The sequence below is a fragment of the Oncorhynchus mykiss genome, chromosome 19 (assembly GCF_057628025.1).
Source record: "Oncorhynchus mykiss isolate SJ-2025 chromosome 19, ASM5762802v1, whole genome shotgun sequence".
NCBI lineage: Eukaryota > Metazoa > Chordata > Actinopteri > Salmoniformes > Salmonidae > Oncorhynchus > Oncorhynchus mykiss.
This window is the reverse complement of record NC_143040.1, coordinates 18,790,119-18,813,060: the sequence shown is the minus strand read 5'-3', so window position 1 is coordinate 18,813,060 and position 22,942 is coordinate 18,790,119. Positions and strand designations below refer to the sequence as shown.

Here is a 22,942-nt window from a genome sequence, read left to right as displayed (position 1 = left end):
AGTTGAGAAGCATTAGTAAGACCATTAGACCTGTTGTAGCTGAGGAGCATTAGTAAGACTACAGTATTAGACCTGTTGTAGCTGAGAAGCATTAGTAAGACAACAGTATTAGACCTGTTGTAGTTGAGAAGCATTAGTAAGACTACAATATTACACCTGTTGTAGCTGAGGAGCATTAGTAAGACTACAGTATTAAATCTGTTGTAGTTGAGAAGCATTAGTATGTTCAACGTGTGTATACTAGACTACAGAACACAGGTCACAATTCATCACAATTCATCCAGTGGGTGGATCTCTCTCCAATTGTGCAGGGAATGAAGAAAATAATTACCCCCTTTTTTTCACACCCACCCACAACGTGTCCCCCCCAAAATGCATATTTCTTCTCCTCCAACACGTACCCCCCCCCCCCCCCCCCCTCGTTTATACACGTGCGCTAAACGCATGGAAGATCAACGATTTATACATTCAGTCATGTTTTGTCGGGAGCACACAATCAGGCCTTTCCTAAGCTCCGCTAGGTCACAAAGACTTGTCGTTCCCTGCCTTAAAATTGCCACCTGTGGTAGAAATAATGAGTTTTCTCAAGTGTGACACCTACAGTGTGGTATTCCAAGCTCCCTGGAGAGGCACAACATACGGAAGAAAGAAGCAGGGGAAAATTGAGCGAGAATGCTCACCTCGTCAACACCATTGCCTTCTGTCAAATGAAAAGAGCAGTGAGGAGAAATGCTTTATTACCTGCTAGCACCTTGATCAGTGGAGTGTTGAGGATGGGTTATGTGTGTGTGTGTGTGTGCGTGCGTGCGTGAACTGAAGAGATCGCTATCTATCCGTCTCCCCGAATATGATTAATAACACTGCTTGTATATGCAGCTAAAAGCTATAAGGAATTGGGGCATGTGCCACTGCGACTGCAAATGCGACGTGGAATATGTAATGCCTGTAGAATAATGAGGTGGAAACGGGCGACAATGCCGACTGAGTCATTGCTGTGAAATTACGTACTCCGCAACCGTTGTGAGGTGGGTAAAACTGGCAGGTTTTTGTCTCCACCCGACTCTTAGTCTTCGAGCGACTGTAATAAGATTCCCAAGAGATTAGGTGATAAAGTGAAACCAGGTGAAATGCTCTTTCCTCTCCTCTTCTCTCTCCCCCTCTTTCCTCTCCTCTTCTCTCTCCCCCTCTTGGGACTTATTGAAAAGCATTAGGCCATCAAAATCAGGTTATTCCAGCGTTGAAAAATGTTTTAAGGGTTTTCAAAATAATCCCCCGTGTGAGCAGTCGCCGACGGTAACAAGCCTCTTGAAGTGTGTCAACATTTGTACGTGAACCATTTATAACAAAACAACTAGTTATCAAATCAAATTTAATCAAATATAATTGGTCACATACACATATTTAGCAGATGTTATTGCAGGTGTAGCGTAATGCTTGTGTTCCTAGCTTCAACGGTGCAGTAGTATCTAACAATTCACAACAATACACACACATCTGAAAGTAAAAAAATGTAGTTAAGAAAATATATAAATATTAGATTGAGCAATGTCAGAGTGGCATTGACTAAAATACAATAGAGTAGAATACAGTATATACATATGAGATGAGTAAAGCAGTATACAAGAACATTATTTAAACATTATTAAAGTGACTAGTGTTCCATTATTAAAGTGGCCAGCGATTCTATGTATATAGGGCAGCAGCCTCTAATGTGCAGGGTTGCATAACAAGGTGGTAGCCGGCTAGTGATGGCTATTTAACAGTCTGATGGCCTTGAGATAGAAGCTGTTTTTCAGTCTCAGTCCCAGATTTGATGCACCTGTACTGACCTCGCCTTCTGGATGATAGCGGGGTGAACAGGCAGTGACTCGGATGGTTGAAGTCCTTGATAATCGTTTTGGCCTTCCTGTGACATCGGGTGCTGTAGGTGTCCTGGAGGGCAGGTACTTTGCCCCCGGTGATGAGTTGGGCAGACCCGCACCACCCTCAGGTCGTCAGAGGGTAAAAAAGTTATGATTAGTAGATGTTGTTCAACTTTGCTCATTTACCAGAGTTGTTTCTCTGTGTTATTTGTCAACTTAACTGTAATTCAAATCAGCATTTGCTTCATTATAAGATGGGAACCTTGAAAACAGAGAACTGTAGGTTGATGATTACGGAGTGAGACACAAACAAACAAGTTGAATGCCAAGGCTCATGAGGGCGAGAAAGACTTATCCATTCCATCTACAGTATTTCATCTATTCCAGCCCAGTGAGGTAAAACGTTTCATTAAGGATACCCTCACCAAAGGGCAAATTAACTCAATTACACATTCAAGGAAGTTGATCGACAATCGTGGAAGTTGAAGTTAATCCTCAATATAGACATTCATTAGTTTTAGGGTTGGCTGGGTTTTTCAATCAGACTTCGCTAAACGAATTCACCATGGCGTTTGTTATTATAGGAAAACTCACCTTGAGTGTAGCCAGGAATGAAGAGTTCTGAACATACTGATGCATCTGTTGGCATCAAGGCGACAAATGTCGCAGTAAATTATTGTAGGTACATTGGCTCTTTGAGTGTGAAACTCGCAGCTCAGACCACCTTACAAAATACTGTAGAACTCAACCACTCTTGACGATGGATTAGGCATGTTTTTCTTTTGAGGTTTAAAGAGAGTTACTCTACATTATACGAAGTAATGAGCAGGTTAGGTAACCAACCACCACTAATTTCACATGGGTTGCAAAAAAAACAAATCTCTTGTTTGGGATTCTGACTGTGCCTCATTTAACGAGTGACACCTCCATCAGCCCTACATCTACTGAAGATACCGTGGACTCAATTAAGACAAGTGTGACTCCCTCCAAATCCTCGACAAGGCTGGTGGGGCTTAAAGCAGCAGAGGCGGGTTACAATGTGTCATATTCAGAGGTTGTCCCCGAGGGCCAAGCTGAGCCCTCCGAGCTGACATAAGTACACTCCTGGATCATAGAGTGCTCCAGTAGAATCGGAGAAATCATGTCTTGCCTTGTGTACAGTATCGAGTATAATCCTCCGTGGGCAGATTCTGTATGTAGACTGAAGAATCTGCCGGGACTGAATGGGATGTGTGAGATAACAAGCAGCAGTAGTTCCGGTCTTTGGGTTTGTGTCACTGGTTATTTTGACGTATCTTCTCCTTCAGTGCTTCACGTGTGTGTGCCCACACAGATCGGAAAGGGGAGGGGCTTTGGCTGAAAGTTTCCTTGTACAAGGGTTGAGAACTCTCAATTTCTAACATATAGGTGACCAAATTACACAATATTTTACTTGTAAGTTAACATAAATTATATCAAGTATAATACACTCTTGGAACTTACAAGTGTTTCAATGCAAACATGCTTTACCCTGTGTACAGTGGGACAATATCGACTCAAACACCTTGTTACAGTCACAAAGGCCAAACAACTAGATACTCAGCAGTGGTTCTCAATCCTGGTCCTGGGGACCCAAAAGGGTGCACATTTTTGTTTTTGCCCTAGCACTACACACCTGACTCATCATCAACGCCTTTTGATGAGTTTATCATTTGAATCAGCTGTGTAGTGCTAGGGCAAAAACAAAAATGTGCACCCTTTTGGGTCCCCAGGACCAGGATTGAGAACCAGTGAGATACTGTAATGCAAATGCCTGTCAAAGACTGTTGGGTTGAAAAAAAACATTGCCCGATACAACTGAGGACTTTTCTAACCGAGTGCAGGTCTCTATTATATCTTTCATTCATAACTTTGTACCCTGCACCTGCAGTATCAACCGGAACACACCTATTCTCAGAGCCACAGAGGCTCCAACAAGGGTTTCTTGACTAAAGGGTCTCATAAAGAGAGTGTAAAAAGGTTATCTTGGCGTGTTCTTTAAATAACATGGGCCAGAGCATTATGAGCATTACGGCTATTCACAGTAATGTCCTGATCACAGAGAGTCCACCAGCCGCATTTCCTGCACAGCCTTTTCAATCCAATTTAGAAAAAAGGGCCTATTCAGTTTTATTTCTTTCTAAATCTTAACAACTCTGCTCTCTCCACGTTCTGGTAAGCATGTTTTAGGCCACATTTAAAGCTCGAATCCTTAAGTGAAATGACTTCTTAGTGTACATTTTATAGCTAAAATCCTTAATTGAAACAATAACAAAGCCGTCAACCCGCCTCTGTGTCTGTAAAAAGCTAAGGGATGTGCCTGGAGAAATGTAACCACTCTCAAAGTGTATAGACAGAGCTATGGATGCAATGACTGATACCCATGCTGTTACAGTTTAACCATGTTTTGAGGCTATGCAGCCCTCAAACTCAACTGGACTTTTTCATTGTTCCTCTCTAATCAGGGACTGATTTGGACGTGGGACACCAGATGGGTGCAATGAATTATTAGGTAGAACAGAATTCCAGCTGAAATCCAGCAGGTTCTGGATAAGAGAGAATAGGGTAAGAGAGAATCTGTTCTATGTAGTGTTTGTTTACATGTACATTGTTTACAAACATTGGTGTAAAACAAAATTATATTCTGGGTTCTGATGGGGCATGACCGTTGAACTAAGCTCATGAGGCATGTATAAGTTATATGCTTCAAGAATCAATGGGTATATACAGTATCATTCATTTATAAGTCCAAAAATTGATGTAGCAACTAAGTTTTCTTGCTTTAAAGGAGAGCAAATTGGCAAACCCTCAGCAGTGACTGGAAGCTGCTCCTTCCTGTATGACGCTGTATGTAACAGTCTCTGCTGTGTTTTCCATAAACAATAACTGTTTTAGATATGGCGTGAGACAATATTTTATTTTATCGTTTTGACGGTTAGTTAGAGTGAAGTAAAAAATGGGCTGAGTGCTTGTGGGAATAATTCATCAACACACAGCTTAGGCTATAACGTTGAATCACAGCCAGGAATTCAACTCACATATCCCCCCCCCCCCCTCTTTCTCTTCCCGCTGGGCGGGAGTGAGGCATGCTGGGAGGAATCTATTTGCATGGTGTTTCTGTACGCCTCATTATGTTTCAAAGGCGATCAACGCCAACACACTGGAAAGAACACAAGCTCTGCTGAGGCGTAGTTAGAGCCCAGGGTGTCACATTGTCCTGTATTCACAAAAAGTCTCCCTGTCTTATTCATTAGGATCCAAACCACAAAACGGATCCTAAATTAGCACTCCTACTCTAGGACACTGGGAACATGGGCCATTGTACCAGGGCAATGGATTCTGAGAATATTCTGAGAATATTTGATGGTCGGTAATTATTAAAGTTTTGTCTCTAATTCATGATTTATTTCTGTTTATCTTAATTTTCTATAAAGGTAGTCCTGGTGAGATGTAATATCTCATTTAAGGGAGAGACCAGTTTACTGTCCAGAATGGAAGTGTCATATGAAATAAGGATCAAGGGGGGTGAACTCTGACAGCTGATAAGGACACGTGGATTTTAAAGAGGCACTTCCTGGGTTTGTTAGCTTGTCTGTGTGTTTGTTTGTGTGCTTACTCCAACACTGTTGACCAGAGGCTACATAAACCTGGCCCCAGTATCAGACCATCTGTTAGCATTCACCATGCAAAACTACTGAGCGTTCCCCCCAATACTGACCATCTGAAATAGCTGTAATGTAGGCACGTGTGCATGAAAGTTACCCAAGCTAATGAAGTGAGAGAGAGGGCGAGAGAGAGAAAGAGTGAGAGAATCTAACCACACGCCAGCCAGTGCCAGCACTCAGTCAATTCGCTAATCTGGATGAAAACGTGTAGCAGTCAGTGATTTGTCAGCTTCAGAATGGGACAAGCAGAAGGCTGCAGCACAGAGCTGCTGTGTTGTGTGGATGCCTGCCTGGGTGTCTGTCTTACTGTCTGTCTGGCTCTGTGTATTGTTCTCCGGGAGCAGACTTCCTGACCGCGGTCTTTTTCTCTCAGCAGACTCCCTGCCAGACCCCCTGCGCCACGCAGACTAGAGCTGGTGAGTTGGCACATCCCGAGTGAGGCCATGCCAGGCATTTGTATATACACACACACATTCGCGGGCAATCACAGATGCACATGTGCACACGCGCGCCTGAACATGCAAAAACGAAATGCACATATGCATAACACTCTTCCAACCCTGTCTGTCAGTGTGTGTGTGTACATCAGTATCTGTGTCTGTGTGTGTACATCAGTATCAGTATCTGTGTGTGTACATCAGTATCAGTATCTGTGTGTGTACATCAGTATCAGTATCTGTGTGTGTGTATCAGTATCTGTGTGTGTACATCAGCATCGGTGTGTGTGTACATCAGTATCGGTGTCTGTGCGTGTGTATCAGTATCTGTGTGTGTACATCAGTATCTGTGTGTGTACATCAGTATCAGTATCTGTGTGTGTGTATCAGTATCTGTGTGTGTGTATCAGTATATGTGTGTGTACATCAGTATCGGTGTCTGTGTGTGTGTATCAGTATCTGTGTGTGTACATCAGCATCGGTGTGTGTGTACATCAGTATCGGTGTCTGTGCGTGTGTATCAGTATCTGTGTGTGTATCAGTATCTGTGTGTGTGTATCAGTATCTGTGTGTGTGTATCAGTGTCTGTGTGTGTGTATCAGTATCTGTGTGTGTACATCAGCATCGGTGTGTGTGTACATCAGTATCGGTGTCTGTGCGTGTGTATATGTATCGGTGTCTGTGCATACATCAGTATCAGTATCTGTGTGTGTGTATCAGTATCTGTGTGTGTGTATCAGTATATGTGTGTGTACATCAGTATCTGTGTGAGTACATCAGTATCGGTGTCTGTCAGTGTGTACATCAGTATCAGTATATGTGTGTGTACATCAGTATCTGTGTGAGTACATCAGTATCGGTGTCTGTCAGTGTGTACATCAGTATCAGTATATGTGTGTGTACATCAGTATCTGTGTGAGTACATCAGTATCGGTGTCTGTCAGTGTGTACATCAGTATCAGTATATGTGTGTGTACATCAGTATCTGTGTGAGTACATCAGTATTGGTGTCTGTCAGTGTGTACATCAGTATCAGTATATGTGTGTGTACATCAGTATCTGTGTGAGTACATCAGTATCGGTGTCTGTCAGTGTGTACATCAGTATCAGTATATGTGTGTGTACATCAGTATCTGTGTGAGTACATCAGTATCGGTGTCTGTCAGTGTGTACATCAGTATCAGTATATGTGTGTGTACATCAGTATCTGTGTGAGTACATCAGTATCGGTGTCTGTCAGTGTGTACATCAGTATCAGTATATGTGTGTGTACATCAGTATCTGTGTGAGTACATCAGTATCGGTGTCTGTCAGTGTGTGTGTGCCTCATCAGTATCAGTATATGTGTGGGTCTTCAGTCTCCAGTATGCCGACGGTGAGTCTCGTCGCCCTCCCATGTGTGTGGCTGATGGAAACTCTGATTCCCCGGTCGGCTGCACCAGCACTGTGCCTCCTGAGCTGACGAGTGACACTGATGAATCAGATTATCTCTCTCCTTCCTTCCCTCCATCCCTCCTTCCCTCTCTCCATCTCTCGCAGGAGGCATGACCTTTCCAAATAAAACTCATCTCCCTTGTTGATTCCTTGCCTACAAATCCCTTACAGCAACACTTCATGTTCCCTCCCCTCACAAAGCCCTTACAGCAACACTTCATGTTCCCTCCCCTCACAAATCCCTTACAGCAACACTTCACACTCCCTCACCTCACAAAGCCCCTACAGCAACACTTCACGCTCCCTCCCCTCACAAATCCCTTACAGCAACACCTCACACTCCCTCACCTCACAAAGCCCTTACAGCAACACTTCACGCTCCCTCCCCTCACAAATCCCTTACAGCACATATGTCAGAGTCAAGGCCCGCGGGCCACATCCGGCCCGCAAGAAGGTTTTTTACGGCCCCTGGGATGATCTTGATTTATTATTAGAACCGGCCCGCAGCAAGCCGGCAGCCCGCAGATCTTTTACACGCACCAATACTACATTTCCCACAATGCAAAGGTGACGCACCGAGCAGTAGGCTGCTTCATTTCAATATTTATTGGCACAGCAGTCGTCAGCATCACAGTAAAATTAACTTTCAGATACCCATCAAAAATGGCAAAACGGAAGGTGGATACTGAGAACCGGGGGTTTCAAACAAGGTGGGAGTCGGAGTATATGTTCACGAAGGTAGCTGGAAAACCTGTGTGTCTTCTGTGTGGAGAAAGTGTGGCGGTACTGAAAGAGTATAATCTGAGACGACATTATGAAACGAAACACGCGGACAAAAACAAGAATATGGACATGGAACAAAGGCTACAAAAGGCAGAGGAATTAAAACGAGGCCTCAAATCTCGACAGGCTCTGTTCAAAAAAGCCAAATCACAAGGCCAGGCTGCTGTCAAGGCCAGTTTTATTTTGGCAGAAGAGATCGCTAAATCAGCCCGGCCATTTACGGAGGGGGATTTCATCAAAAACTGCATGATTAAAGTTTGTGACGAAGTTTGCCCAGAAAAAAGGCAACTCTTTTTAAATGTGAGTCTGAGCAGAAACACCATTGCCGAGAGAGTAGACCAGTTGTCCATCAATCTAAAAGAGCAGCTTGTGAAAAAGGGAAAATATTTTATTGCATATTCCTTGGCTGTGGATGAGAGCACCGACATTTCTGACATTGCCCAGTTGTCAATTTTCATCCGCGGAGTGGACTCCAACCTAAGCGTGACAGAGGAGTTTTTGGCTTTACGTCCTATGCATGGCACAACTACGGGGCATGATTTGTATGAAGAGGTGTCAAGATGTGTAAATGAGATGGAGCTGCCTTGGGAAAAACTCGTGGGTTTGACAACCGACGGAGCACCTGCGATGTGTGGACACAGGAGCGGACTGGTGGCGAAGATACGGGAAAAGATGCAAGAGGAAAACGCGACAGGTGAGCTGACAGCTTATCATTGTATCATACACCAGGAAGCGTTGTGCGGTAAAGCCTTGAAAATGGAGCATGTAATGAGCATCATCACGCGCACAGTTAACTTTATCAGAGCCAAAGGTTTGAATCACCGCCAGTTCAAGGCATTTCTGACGGAGTTAGAAACGGAGCATGGTGATTTGCCTTATCACACAGAGGTGCGATGGCTAAGCCAGGGAAAGGTGCTTCAAAGATGTTTCGAGCTTCGTGAGGAGATTTGTCTGTTCTTGGACAGCAAAGGGAAAGACACAACACAACTCCGAGACGAAATGTTTCTGTGTGAAATGGCTTTTCTGTGTGACATTACGAGTCATCTGAATGCAATAAACTTGCAGCTGCAGGGTCGGGATCGTGTCATCTCTGATATGTACAGTACAGTGAAGGCATTTAAAACCAAACTGACTCTGTGGGAGACGCAGATGCGGAAAGAAAATTTGAGCCACTTTCCCAGCTGCCAGACCATGAAAGAGAAGCTCTCTACCAGTGCGTTCCCGAGCACACAGTTGGCTGATAAAATAGGTATGCTTGCCGCTGACTTTCGACGCCGATTTGCTGACTTTGAAGCACAAAAAAGCAGGTTGGAACTGCTCGGTAACCCATTTGCTGTTGACGTGGAAAGCTCACCACCAAACCTCCAAATGGAGTTGATTGACCTCCAATGCAATGATGCACTGAGGGCAAAATATGCGGCAGTGGGTGCTGCGGAGTTCGCCCGTTTCCTCCCCGGCACAATGCCCCAGCTGCGCATCCAGGCTGCTCAAACGTTGTCTATGTTTGGCAGCACATACCTGTGTGAACAACTGTTTTCTTTGATGAACCTGAACAAAACATCACACAGAAGTCGACTTACTGCTGAACACCTCCACTCAATTCTGAGGATTTCTTCAGCTCAGAGCCTTACCCCGAACATTGATGAACTTGTGGAAAAGATGGGACACCACCAAGTATCACCCTCAACCTCAAACAAGTGAACATTACTGTGCAATCACATATTTAGAGTTTTTACTCAGTTCAAGTTTAAAAGTTAAAATTGAATATTTGTTTTCACTGCATGTTACTTCTCCTTAAACAAAGTGTTGTTTTTGATTAATAGATTTTTGCACTTTATTTTTTTGTATTTCAATCCAATTATATTTTAAAAATATTTCAGTTGAGTGGATGATAGAAAATTGCTATTATTGTTTTTTCTTTGAAGTAAATTTAGCCCACTTTTGCTAAAATAGAAAATATAGTCTACTGATGGTGCCTTGAATACCGGTTTCTTTCATTTAATGTTCATGTTATGGGGATATTTATATAAAGGAAATTTGTCTTTTGTGTCTGTTGAAAATTAAAGATTACTGACAGAGCCATAAGAAAATATTGCTTTATTTATCTGATCATATTGTAATATATTTGTTAGGTTTTCAGTAGGTTCAATTAGGTTCACTAGACTATATGCGTCATTTAAAAAATTTTCAATGAACATTCGAACAGTCCGGCCCTCGTCTTGTAGCTGATTTTTTTATTTGGCCCTCCGTCCATTTGACTTTGACACCCCTGCCTTACAGCAACACTTCACGCTCCCTCCCCTCACAAAGCCCTTACAGCAACACTTCACGCTCCCTCCCCTCACAAATCCCTTACAGCAACACTTCACACTCCCTCACCTCACAAAGCCATTACAGCAACACTTCACGCTCCCTCCCCTCACAAATCCCTTACAGCAACACTTCACGCTCCCTCCCCGCACAAATCCCTTACAGCAACACTTCACGCTCCCTCCCCTCATAAACCCTTACAGCAACACTTCACGCTCCCTCCCCTCATAAGCCCTTACAGCAACACTTCACGCTCCCTCCCCTCATAAGCCCTTACAGCAACACTTCACGCTCCCTCCCCTCATAAGCCCTTACAGCAACACTTCACGCTCCCTCCCCTCACAAATCCCTTACAGCAACACTTCACGCTCCCTCCCCTCATAAGCCCTTACAGCAACACTTCACACTCCCTTTCATAAAGCCCTTACAGCAACACTTCATGCTCCCTCCCCTCATAAAGCCCTTACAGCAACACTTCACGCTTCCTTTCATAAAGCCCTTACAGCAACACTTCATGCTCCCTCCCCTCAAAAACCCCTTACAGCAACACTTCACGCTTCCTTTCACAAAGCCCTTACAGCAACACTTCACGCTCCCTTTCACATCCCTTACAGCAACACTTCACGCTCCCTCTCCTCACAAAGCCCTTACAGCAACACTTCACGCTCCTTCGCCTCATAATACCCTTACAGCAACGCTTCACACTCCCTTTCATAAAGCCCTTACAGCAACACTTCACGCTCCTTCGCCTCACAATACCCTTACAGCAACGCTTCACACTCCCTTTCATAAAGCCCTTACAGCAACACTTCACGCTCCTTCGCCTCACAATACCCTTACAGCAACGCTTCACACTCCCTTTCATAAAGCCCTTACAGCAACGCTGCACGCTCCCTCCCCTTACAGGGCTTTGTATGTGTGTTCCTAGGATATCAATACAAAAACCCCTACCTTCTTTCCTGTTTGAGATGTCACTCCTCTCACTCTCACTACTGTTACTGAGGAGTGGATATGGCAGTTATCCCCAAAATTTTTGAAACGTGGCACACTGCATGCTCCCTCACCTCACAAAGCCCTTACAGCAACACTTCATACTCCCTCCCCTCACAAAGCTCTTACAGCAACACTTCATGTTCCCTCCCCTCATAAAGCCCTTACAGCAACACTTCAGGCTCCCTCCCCTCACAAACCCTTACAGCAACACTTCATGCTCCCTCCCCTCACAAACCCTTACAGCAACACTTCACGCTCCCTCCCCTCACAAACCCTTACAGCAACACTTCACGCTCCCTCCCCTCACAAACCCTTACAGCAACACTTCACGCTCCCTCCCCTCACAAATCCCTTACAGCAACACTTCACGCTCCCTCCCCTCACAAATCCCTTACAGCAACACTTCACGCTCCCTCCCCTCACAAACCCTTACAGCAACACTTCACGCTCCCTCCCCTCACAAATCCCTTACAGCAACGCTGCACGCTCCCTCCCCTTACAGGGCTTTGTATGTGTGTTCCTAGGATATCAATACAAAAACCCCTACCTTCTTTCCTGTTTGAGATGTCACTCCTCTCACTCTCACTACTGTTACTGAGGAGTGGATATGGCAGTTATCCCCAACCTTTTTGAAACGTGGCACACCTTGATGGGATGTACACTTACTGGTAACGAACTCCATCTCATCTGATCCATTCTGCAAACCATCTATTTCCTGTGAATTTTTTAAAAATAGATTAAATAGGGTTTATTTGAAATATTTTAGTAGTTCCTTACTCATGATTGTTAATTTGTGTATAGCCTTTTAAGATCGTCCTGCGACTCTGCACCAGAAAGAAGAAAATGTAGCTAGATCCGGTAAAATAGGTCTTTAGTTTTGAATGGTTTGGGCTACAGACGAGAGGTCTTCTGCATTGTAAAGGTGTAACCACGGACACTGCTCAATGCTCTGTTTGTTTCTATGGCAGAGGCTGTGGTATAGTTAAGCCCAGAGCCACACTGTACCAGAGGCTGTGGTATAGTTAAGCCCAGAGCCATACTGTACCAGAGGCTGTGGTATAGTTAAGCCCAGAGCCACACTGTACCAGAGGCTGTGGTATAGTTAAGCCCAGAGCCATACTGTACCAGAGGTTGTGGTATAGTTAAGCCCAGAGCCACACTGTACCAGAGGTTGTGGTATAGTTAAGCCCAGAGCCATACTGTACCAGAGGCTGTGGTATAGTTAATCCCAGAGCCACACTGTACCAGAGGCTGTGTTATAGTTAAGCCCAGAGCCACACTGTACCAGAGGCTGTGGTATAGTTAAGCCCAGAGCCATACTGTACCAGAGGCTGTGGTATAGTTAAGCCCAGAGCCACACTGTACCAGAGGCTGTGGTATAGTTAAGCCCAGAGCCACACTGTACCAGAGGCTGTGGTATAGTTAAGCCCAGAGCCATACTTTATGAAATAAATGACTCTGGCTAAGCCTAAGAAGACTTTGCTAATGGTTTTCACAGACAAATTAAAATGATACAAATGACTTTGTTCATGATGCGCCGCCCCTCAAATGATACAAATGTAATACCAGCCTGAGCACACCAGACTTGAAACAATGACACAGATGTAACCATTGAATGTTTTATCTAACCGCCACTAGTGCTCCTAAGTCAAAATGCCATGTGCATTACATCCTTGGAGTGGTTTGTCTCATGTACAGAGTCACAGCCAGGCTAACACGAGACAGTGGACTGGAACAAGGTCTAGAGCTCTGGGCTGCAGTATCAGGTGTGAGATTAGTTATTTTGTGGCTGAATGAGCAAGCTGTACATGGCCAGGTGACAGAGTAGGTTATGGTGAGTAATGTGGGTGTACCTTGTGTGTCTGCAGTTAAAGCCTATTAACTAATTTCACCGCAATATTAACAGAGCAGAGAAGTCTGTCTCTCCGCCCGCCCGTCAGTCCACAAAAGCCAAATATTTGACTTTACACGACTGTAATGTAGACACTTCATGGCCCCCAACTGAATAACAACCCAATGAACACTGTCAGGCAGTAAGCCTGTGCTTCAAATACATCCCTTTCATTAAAGTACCCAGCCGTGCCAAGGGTGAGGTAAACTATTTGCTTGCGGGAAGTTTATTTGATTTCATTATGTGACAGAAGAGATTTTTTTATATATTTTTTCAATTAATCAGACCAAATCCAACGTTATTTGTCACGTGCGCCGAATACAACAAGTGTAGACTTTACCGTGAAATGCTGACTTACAAGCCTTTAACCAACGGTGCAGTTCAAGAAGAAGAAAATGTTTACCAAGTAGACTAAAATAAAACGTAATAATAAAAGTAACACAATAATGAGGCTATATACAGGGGGCACCGGTACCGAGTCAATGTGCTGGGGTACAGGTTAGTTGAGGTCATTTCTACATATGTACACTCGGGGAGTGCAGTTTAAGCTGAACTTTTCCCATTATGCCAGCTCGTCTCAGCCAAGTTTCAGGCAAAGAGCGTACCACTAAGTCAGAAGGGCTTGGACAGAGGGCCAGAGGGGAGAAGAGGGGAGTTCTGGGTAGACTTTTAATGCTTTCAACAGCAAAAGTACGCCCAAGCCCTCACAATTAGTTTTCAGTCTTCTTCGATTATTTGCTTCCACAGCAAAGAACAAGAAAAGACAAACAAGGGAAGAGAACAAATGCAATTTTCCCACAAGGATGCTTTAAACCCGACTTACTCCTTTAGGAGGGGGCTGTGGGCAGGGTGCAGTGGGGGGGGTTTATCAATACTGGAGATTTCTGCTGTTGTAGTGTACATCATTGGTGTTCTCTTGCCCAGTCCTTCAGATAGCGATTTAAGGATAACAAGAGTTTGTGTGGGAGGGTGGTAGTGCATGCATGTGGGGGGGGAGGGGGCGTTCTACTCAGCTAACATATGGAATGGTTTTAAGATTTTCATACCATGGATATTTCATCTATTTGATTGGGATTCTTAAAACCCCTGTAGGTATAAAAAATGTGTTTAAGTATTATTTGATGAAACATTGAATTTGGCCTTACTGCTATTAGCCCATAGAAACCTTTTGAATAATACTTTCATAAATGGCAAAACAGTTGGTCAAAGAATAAATCTAAAGGAAGTATGTTATGAAGTGTCAGAGAGATATAACCCATATTTAACCCCTTTGTTTTTAACACATTCATTTTTACTGCCCAGTACCTGGTTACCTTCAGACGACTCTTGTGAAGTTTCTGGGGGTCGTAGATCAAGACAGCTAGACACCGCTAATCCAAATCCTGCCCTGGGCTTTTAATGTTACTGTTGTCTCTTTGGGAGATTGACTGTCGACAGCCATTTTGTTTCTGGCTGTGACGTAGCTTGCCAGGCCTCCTCTTGTAGACCTCCCAGGTATCTGCAGAGAACATGGAGAGACCGTTTATTTTCTGAATATGAGGAAGACTATTGCTCTCGAAGAGGCCAATCCTTAACAAGGGGAAAGAAAACACAGAAAGTGTACATGCTTTGATTTTTCTTATTCCAAACATTAGCCACCAGAGAGACCAAACAGTTTAGCCTCTAGCCTTCGTCACGACTATAACTCAACCCTACCCTATCCTACACCTACCCCTTAGCTAGTTGGCGCTAGAGGTTAATTCAGTGGTGCAGTATCTTCAACCTCCATCTACCGGAGCCAATTAGCAATTAGCCTCCTCCAACGCTACCAGCTAGTGCAGCGGGATGGCCCCCACTCACTGCTTTCTGTCTTGATGTGTTTTCATCCGGAAACAGAACATGTCAGAGGTGGAGGAACTGAAGGACCAGTAACGACGGCTCGGCTTTGCAGAGAGACGCGGTAAGTACAGAAAGTTATTGGAGATGATTAATGTGTTATCACTTTATGGTGTCTTGTGGGTAACAGGGATGCTGAGGCTGTGATTGGTTGGATGTATTCAAAACCTAGAAGTAATGAATTCAAATGTGATTTTGAAGTAACTCAACAGAATAGTATAGGATCCCATTTGTTAGCTTGTCAGGCAAGTGGGCTTGAAAGTAACAAATTGAAAAAAAAAATCTCATTAGTCCACTGTTCATACAGTCCCAAAATGTTTTGCATGTCAGCAATCAAGTTTAAGATATTGGACTTTCAAGAAGCAAAGTGTAATCAGCCACATCATCATGATACCACCCTGCTGGCTTGCTTCTGAAGCTAAGCAGGGTTGGTCCTGGTCAGTCCCTGGATGGGAGAACAGATGCTGCTGGAAGGAAGGGGTGTTATAGGGCCAGTAATAGGCACTCTTTCCTCTGGTCTAAAAACATATCCCAATGCCCCAGGGCAGTGTTTGGGGACACTGCCCTGTGTACGGGTGCCGTCTTTTGGATGGGACGTTAAACGGGTGTCCTGACTCTCTGAGGTCATTAAAGATCCCATGGCACTTATCGTAAGAATAGGGGTGTTAACCCTGGTGTCCTGGCTAAATTCCCAATCTGGCCCTCAAACCATCACAGTCACCTAATAATCCCCAGTTTACAATTGGCTCATTCATCCCCCTCCTCTCCCCTGTAACTATTCCCCAGGTCTTTGCTGTAAATGAGAACATGTTCTCAGTCAACTTACCAGCTAAAATAACGGATAAATAAAATAAATAAAATAAAAATGCAAAATTAGAATTGAGCTAATAATAATCAGAGGCAAGGCAATTGATATCACATTATTACTATTATGTTGTCAAGACGCATTTCCTCACATGTTGCCAGGAATGCTCTTGCCTTAACAAGTTACATGGCTTTGAAGCAAGTTTTACTTCAAAGATATTGCGTTTGAACTCAGAGGACTCTATCCACTGCATGTCTGTCCATGAAGTCTGAGACTTCTGTAGCATTTTTTTCAGACCAATTTTTTTGAGGATTCTTCAGCCCCAACGACATCAATCGGCATTTTTTATTTATTTTTTTTCTCTTCAACTGGCAACATCCAAGTTAGGTGTGTGTGTGGGAAGGCTTGAAGGATTTCAAAGCCATCATATCTGTCTCCACCACCCCCAAAAATCCTGAGGTAAAAAGAAATCATGAAAAAAGTCCACTTTAGAAGCACAAACTGTACAGGCTTCTTTCTCGAGCCAGCCAGAGCCAGGGAAAAGCCAACAGACCAGGTTGTCAATACCAGGGAACTGAAAGAGAATGTGCTCTGACATGACAACTCATGATGAGAAATCAATAGTCTCCCTCTCTATGTCCTCTGAAAAGAGGGAGTTAAAAGAGGGGGAAAAAATGGAGAGAAAAGAAGGAGTGAAAGGGAAGGGATTGAGGGTTATGGTCTTGAACCCCTGTCATGTGTGAAGCCGAGATACCAGGGGGTCTTGAAAGGTATTGACTGTAGGTCCCCCTAGACCTGGACACAAGCATATATAGAGGAGTAATTCTATATGTACTCTGGGCAGAAGTAAATACTAGTCATCTGAATTAGTAGATTATTGAATGAAGAAATGTTCAAACAAAAGAGTAAACAAATTAACAAAAATATGATGAATATTTTGTCACCAAATAGGGTAGACCATTTTTTAATTTGAACTTTTTTTAACTAGGCAAGCCAGTTAAGAACAATTTCTTATTTTCAATGACGGCCTATTCCAGCCCAACCCTAGCCCGTACAACGCTGGGCCAATTGTGCGCCGCGCTACAGGATTCCTAATCACGGCCGGCTATGATACAGCCTGGAATTGAACCAGAGTCTGTAGTGACACCTCTATTACTGAAATGCCATGCCATGCCATGTCATCATGGGATTTATTGAAGTGCCTTTTTGAATGATGGGGGTGGTATGTTTGAAATGACTTTGACCTATTCTAACAGTATGTTTTAGATGGAACATTTACAGACCCATTGCCTCATTAAAATTGTTGCAGGCCACATTACAAATAAAATAGTACCCATCCCAGCTTATATTCTCAATATCTAGTTCATTTGCAATACAAAAGCAGTCATCTTTCAAAATCGACTTTCATATAACTATCATGCTTTACTTGATCTGTCAGGAGCATGAAACATTACCAACACAGAGTTTGGAAATGGAGGGAGATTCTATTAACGTGTAGTATGAATAGTTTGACTAGCTCAAGTGTTCTGTTCAAACAGAAATACATTGCTGTTATTGAGAGAAAAGCACCAACATTTCTGATCTTTTAAGAATTCAATATACACTGATCTTAACGTCCCTTTACGGGGGAATGAAATGATGTGTATGCATTGACGTTTGCACAACCTTCAATTAAAATGGAACCCTTTCAGAAAGCAGTAATGACGCATATTTCGTTTTAAGATAGGAAAGGGACAGATGACAAATAACATTTGAAGAATGTATATTTTCCACTAAAATGGAAAATGCTTCTTTTTAATTGAGTTTTTAATTTCCCGGGCCAAGGCTCAGCTCTAGTCTTACTGCAGCCGTTCATTCTAATCCATTGCATTGTATCCCTGGCTGAGCTGTCGAACGTTCCAGCCATAGTCTGAGAGATTCCAGTGTGAATCAGGCTATCGGCTCCTTCCCTCGCCTCTCTCTGTTAATAATGTGAACGAGTGCATTAGGGATTCTAACGGCCCTCGAGTGCTATACTATCGGAATGGGTAAATGTGGAGATCCACTCGCCTGCCTTTGGGGCCCGAATAGCTAAAAAGGGCATGTTTATCCTCCCTCTCTCGTTCTCCTCTCCTCTCTTTTGTGTGAGGCTCGCTTTCTCCACCCCTTGCTCCCTATTGATTTTTCCCAGCCACCTCTAATAAGACAACCGATGTCGCCTTAAAAGAAACGTTGTAGAATGTTAATGTATCAACACCAGCGGCCCAACGTCTGTTCTACTTCTACGGACTTGTTTGTATGTGCGTTGGGGGTGGGGGGTTGTATTTGTTTGTGGTATGTCTGCCACAATAACCACCCACAACTCATTCATCCAGAAAAAGAGAACATTCATCTCAGGTGAGGTTTAAGAAGAGCGGAAGGTGAAAGAGAGAGGAAAGAAGAGGAGGATGGAATACAACGGAGGAGAGGATGCCAGCTGGTGCAGAGTGGATTCATCTGTCCTGTTGCTCCTCTCCTCCTCTCCTCCTCTCCTCCTTTTTAGAGCTATGGCCAATTCATCTTAATTTCCGCCTCTCTGCCCCCCCAACACCAGCTAGACAGAGCGCCACAACTAGGCTTTGTGAAATCTCACCTTCCCTACTGTCTTTCTCTAGCAATGATTAAGCTATCTACCTTCCTGAGATACAACGTAGATGTTGTTTGGAATGAGTCACTCGACAATGTTTTTATTGCGTTTCTTTTCTTTATTTCACTGCATGATTTAACCTTATATCGACACGTGTCTTAAGACTTAAATCACACAAGCAGTCATTCACTTATTATTCACACAGGCAGTCATTCACTTATTATTCACACAGGCAGTCATTCACTTATTATTCACACAGGCAGTCATTCACTTATTATTCACACAGGCAGTCATTCACTTATTATTCACACAGGCAGTCATTCACTTATTATTCACACAGGCAGTCATTCACTTATTATTCACATAGGCAGTCATTCACTTATTATTCACACAGGCAGTCATTCACTTATTATTCACATAGGCAGTCATTCACTTATTATTCACACAGGCAGTCATTCACTTATTATTCACACAGGCAGTCATTCACTTATTATTCACACAGGCAGTCATTCACTTATTATTCACACAGGCAGTCATTCACTTATTATTCACACAGGCAGTCATTCACTTATTATTCACATAGGCAGTCATTCACTTATTATTCACACAGGCAGTCATTCACTTATTATTCACACAGGCAGTCATTCACTTATTATTCACACAGGCAGTCATTCACTTATTATTCACACAGGCAGTCATTCACTTATTATTCACACAGGCAGTCATTCACTTATTATTCACACATGCAGTCATTCACTTATTATTCACATAGGCAGTCATTCACTTATTATTCACACAGGCAGTCATTCACTTATTATTCACACAGGCAGTCATTCACTGATAGGCATTCACACAGGCAGTCATTCACTTATTATTCACACAGGCAGTCATTCACTTATTATTCACACAGGCAGTCATTCACTTATTATTCACACAGGCAGTCATTCACTTATTATTCACATAGGCAGTCATTCACTTATTATTCACACAGGCAGTCATTCACTTATTATTCACATAGGCAGTCATTCACTGATAGGCATTCACACAGGCAGTCATTCACTTATAGGCATTCACACAGGCAGTCATTCACTTATTATTCACATAGGCAGTCATTCACTGATAGGCATTCACACAGGCAGTCATTCACTGATAGGCATTCACACAGGCAGTCATTCACTTATAGGCATTCACACAGGCAGGCATTCACTTATTATTCACATAGGCAGTCATTCACTTATTATTCACACAGGCAGTCATTCACTTATTATTCACATAGGCAGTCATTCACTTATTATTCACACAGGCAGTCATTCACTTATTATTCACACAGGCAGTCATTCACTTCTTATTCACACAGGCAGTCATTCACTTATTATTCACATAGGCAGTCATTCACTTATTATTCACACAGGCAGTCATTCACTTATTATTCACATAGGCAGTCATTCACTGATAGGCATTCACACAGGCAGTCATTCACTGATAGGCATTCACACAGGCAGTCATTCACTTATAGGCATTCACACAGGCAGTCATTCACTTATTATTCACATAGGCAGTCATTCACTGATAGGCATTCACACAGGCAGTCATTCACTGATAGGCATTCACACAGGCAGTCATTCACTTATAGGCATTCACACAGGCAGTCATTCACTTATTATTCACATAGGCAGTCATGCACTTATTATTCACACAGGCAGTCATTCACTTATTATTCACACAGGCAGTCATTCACTTATTATTCACACAGGCAGTCATTCACTTATTATTCACACAGGCAGTCATTCACTTATTATTCACACAGGCAGTCATTCACTTATTATTCACACAGGCAGTCATTCACTTATTATTCACACAGGCAGTCATTCACTTATTATTCACACAGGCAGTCATTCACTTATTATTCACACAGGCAGTCATTCACTTATTATTCACACAGGCAGTCATTCACTTATTATTCACACAGGCAGTCATTCACTTATTATTCACACAGGCAGTCATTAACTTATTATTCACATAGGCAGTCATTCACTTATTATTCACACAGGCAGTCATTCACTTATTATTCACACAGGCAGTCATTCACTTACTATTCACACAGGCAGTCATTCACTTATTATTCACACAGGCAGTCATTCACTTATTATTCACACAGGCAGTCATTCACTTATTATTCACACAGGCAGTCATTCCCTTATTATTCACATAGGCAGTCATTCACTTATTATTCACACAGGCAGTCATTCACTTATTATTCACACAGGCAGTCATTCACTTATTATTCACACAGGCAGTCATTCACTTATTATTCACACAGGCAGTCATTCACTTATTATTCACACAGGCAGTCATTCACTTATTATTCACATAGGCAGTCGTTCACTTATTATTCACACAGGCAGTCATTCACTTATTATTCACATAGGCAGTCGTTCACTTATTATTCACACAGGCAGTCATTCACTTATTATTCACACAGGCAGTCATTCACTTATTATTCACACAGGCAGTCATTCACTTATTATTCACATAGGCAGTCATTCACTTATTATTCACACAGGCAGTCATTCACTTATTATTCACACAGGCAGTCATTCACTTATTATTCACACAGGCAGTCATTCACTTATTATTCACATAGGCAGTCATTCACTTATTATTCACACAGGCAGTCATTCACTTATTATTCACACAGGCAGTCATTCACTTACTATTCACACAGGCAGTCATTCACTTATTATTCACACAGGCAGTCATTCACTTATTATTCACATAGGCAGTCATTCACTTATTATTCACACAGGCAGTCATTCACTTATTATTCACATAGGCAGTCATTCACTTATTATTCACACAGGCAGTCATTCACTTATTATTCACATAGGCAGTCATTCACTGATAGGCATTCACACAGGCAGTCATTCACTGATAGGCATTCACACAGGCAGTCATTCACTTATAGGCATTCACACAGGCAGTCATTCACTTATTATTCACATAGGCAGTCATTCACTGATAGGCATTCACACAGGCAGTCATTCACTGATAGGCATTCACACAGGCAGTCATTCACTTATAGGCATTCACACAGGCAGGCATTCACTTATTATTCACATAGGCAGTCATTCACTTATTATTCACACAGGCAGTCATTCACTTATTATTCACATAGGCAGTCATTCACTTATTATTCACACAGGCAGTCATTCACTTATTATTCACACAGGCAGTCATTCACTTCTTATTCACACAGGCAGTCATTCACTTATTATTCACATAGGCAGTCATTCACTTATTATTCACACAGGCAGTCATTCACTTATTATTCACATAGGCAGTCATTCACTGATAGGCATTCACACAGGCAGTCATTCACTGATAGGCATTCACACAGGCAGTCATTCACTTATAGGCATTCACACAGGCAGTCATTCACTTATTATTCACATAGGCAGTCATTCACTGATAGGCATTCACACAGGCAGTCATTCACTGATAGGCATTCACACAGGCAGTCATTCACTTATAGGCATTCACACAGGCAGTCATTCACTTATTATTCACATAGGCAGTCATGCACTTATTATTCACACAGGCAGTCATTCACTTATTATTCACACAGGCAGTCATTCACTTATTATTCACACAGGCAGTCATTCACTTATTATTCACACAGGCAGTCATTCACTTATTATTCACACAGGCAGTCATTCACTTATTATTCACACAGGCAGTCATTCACTTATTATTCACACAGGCAGTCATTCACTTATTATTCACACAGGCAGTCATTCACTTATTATTCACATAGGCAGTCATTCACTTATTATTCACACAGGCAGTCATTCACTTATTATTCACACAGGCAGTCATTCACTTATTATTCACACAGGCAGTCATTCACTTATTATTCACATAGGCAGTCATTCACTTATTATTCACACAGGCAGTCATTCACTTATTATTCACACAGGCAGTCATTCACTTACTATTCACACAGGCAGTCATTCACTTATTATTCACACAGGCAGTCATTCACTTATTATTCACACAGGCAGTCATTCACTTATTATTCACACAGGCAGTCATTCCCTTATTATTCACATAGGCAGTCATTCACTTATTATTCACACAGGCAGTCATTCACTTATTATTCACACAGGCAGTCATTCACTTATTATTCACACAGGCAGTCATTCACTTATTATTCACACAGGCAGTCATTCACTTATTATTCACACAGGCAGTCATTCACTTATTA

General features: G+C 42.7%; 1 protein-coding gene across 4 annotated transcripts in view; it reads left to right on the top strand.

Annotated features, from left to right (window-relative positions):
- The first annotated feature begins 5,923 nt into the window (after nucleotides 1–5,923).
- LOC110498640 (type II inositol 3,4-bisphosphate 4-phosphatase) overlaps nucleotides 5,924–22,942 on the top strand; it is a 284,799-nt gene continuing 267,780 nt past the window's right edge. For all 4 annotated transcript variants that reach the window (XR_016488810.1, XR_005037659.2, XM_036954244.2 and 1 more), the window contains exons 1-2: nucleotides 5,924–5,961; nucleotides 15,269–15,332. The gene's annotated coding sequence lies outside the window, so the exon portion shown is untranslated. The remainder of the gene's footprint in view (nucleotides 5,962–15,268; nucleotides 15,333–22,942) is intronic.